Here is a 2494-nt window from a genome sequence, read left to right as displayed (position 1 = left end):
CAAAGTCGCACTTCCGGTTTTAAGATGAAACGGCGGGTAAATAATGCTAGATCTATCTGAGAAGATAGCTTGGTTTAGTGTAAAATTCATCGATTCGAGTGCCATTCAAAACGTTTCACCCGTTCAAAGGACAAATAAAATGCTGACGACTTTGTTGCACAATGACATGCTGGTGAGATAATTATGTATTAGTCTGTTAGCATGTATACAGTTGATATAAGAAGATTTGAAACTTCCATTTAAAAAGAATGAATCTACTGCAGTTTGGTTAGTTTCAAAAGTATCTGTCTGTAAATTATTTTCCTCCCCCAGGTTTTAAACTGCCAGTGGTAGCTATTGCATATTGTCAGCGACATTGTTTAGATCTCTGTTATAGCTTACAGTCTAAGCATCATTCTTCAGAAAAGGGTTGCTTATGCATCAGATGTAATGAATAAAACTATGGTAGAAGTTTAGTCCATTTGAGGAAGAAATAAACAATAACATGAAGAAATAAAGAAAAAATTCAACTATTAAAAGGCAAAAATATACAAATATATACAGGCATGAAGTATCATTTGTATCAGCCAGAAAAATTATTTAACACTTAATTGAAAAATGTTCACCCTACTCCCTAATACTCCCTGTCTGTTTTATGATAGGAATTGTATAATTTTAGGCATCAAGTAAATTTTAGAACAATGCCTACACATTCACCTAACACATATTAAAAAAATGAAGATATATTGAAAGACATTTAAAGAATTGATTTTTTTAAATACATTTTGACCAACATCACAAAATTTATATAACTGGCCCAAACTGGCAGATGATGAAATAAGCAATGTTCTACTTTCGTATTTGTAAGCATTATGTGTCCAGTGGTAAGGAGCCTATTAGAATGGCATAAAAAAAAGAATGTACAAATGTTAATAATTGATTTATCAAAAAAAAAATTATTTTCTTCTCATTCGGGACATTTTTATTCTCATGTTCATAACTAAACCTAAACATAAAAAAAATGCTGGCCTTGTAATGAAGAAAGGGGCCTCTTTCAAAATAGATAATTTCAGGGCCGCTGGGTCAGGGGTACCAGGGGGGTACTTTGACTAAAAATAAATTAATGCTTTGAAATCTGCCCTTTGATAAGCAATTGTGCCTCTTTCAAAATTTGTGAATTTCATGGCTTTTGGATTAAAACACGAACCAAATACAATCGCTGGAAAGTTGTTGCATGATACTCAGGTGACCTATAAGGCCTGTGGGCCTCTTGTTAATAATTCAATAATTTATAATATGTTACTAGTGGAGTTTTATGAAGAGACTTACTTTTACATTCGACAGCTGACTTTTACATTTTAGTATATGGAGTTTGTATGTGTTTAAATTGTAAAAGTCAGTCGTCAACTGTAAAAGTAAGTCTCTTCATAAAACACAAGTATTTACCTCTTTATGAATAACTACCCAATTTCTAAAATGATGTCTGATATTGGTATTAATATTCAAGATCATTTAAAAATATAAAGGTTAAAAATCAAATAGATATGGACAATATTTACTATAAATACAATTTTAACGAATGAGTTGTATTTTTTAAAAGAAACGCTTTAGGTTTGCATATGTACTGTGCATTGTTAAAGGTGATTTTACTAGGTAAAATTTCTTAACATCTATGTATTTCTTCATTAGACTTAAGGAATTAGAGTCCAGCCTTGAAAGTGTCAAGAAAGCTGTCTTTGAGAAAATGAAAGAGAAAGATCATGACTTGGAAAAAATAATCACAAGAATACAAGATTTACATAAGTAAAGAGCGTACTTTTAGCTTTGATAGTCAGAGACCAAAAGAGTTTGTGTGATAGTAAGGTTTCCGTCAGTCTGTCTGTAAACATTTTTTTTTTCAAAACGCTTCTTTTCCTATAGTTTTGGTCCGACTTCAATATAACAAGGGACGCATGCAAACTATGCTAAGATACTTTTATTTTCTTTTTTGGGTTTTGATTTTGATGAACCGTACCATGATTATTAAAATTAGAAATTTTTTTGTTAAAACTCTTTTTTAAACGTTGTTTCGTATATAGTTTTGATTAGCTAAATAAACGAATAGACTATAACCAGATACTGTACAATTCAATGGATGGGTTTTTGATTATGATTATGATGAAAGATGTTGGTCATCTTTAAAACTCCTCCTACAGTTTTTGTGTTTGATTTCAATAAAACTTGGCACACAAGTAGATTTCGCCGACTAAAGATACATTATTCAGTGAAAGGGGTTTTCATTCAATTTTGATACTCCAGTAATCAGTGTTACTTAAAATGAAAATTCTTGGCATACGGTGAAGTCAAAAGACGGGATTGTTTTCCGTCACGTGATCTCGAATCTAATCAGGTACGCACAGATTGCGTCATCGCCAGAAATAAAGACACGTGTTAAAAGAATTAAATCAAAGTTTTTTCAAGAATAATTAAGAAGCAATAATAGAGTTATGTTTATTCATTATTCATAGAACAAATC

The sequence above is a fragment of the Saccostrea cucullata genome, unplaced genomic scaffold (assembly GCF_032062105.1).
Source record: "Saccostrea cucullata isolate Sc308-1 unplaced genomic scaffold, CSIRO_AGI_Scuc_v1 ctg2288, whole genome shotgun sequence".
Taxonomy (NCBI): Eukaryota; Metazoa; Mollusca; class Bivalvia; order Ostreida; family Ostreidae; genus Saccostrea; species Saccostrea cuccullata.
This window is presented reverse-complemented; position numbering follows the sequence as displayed.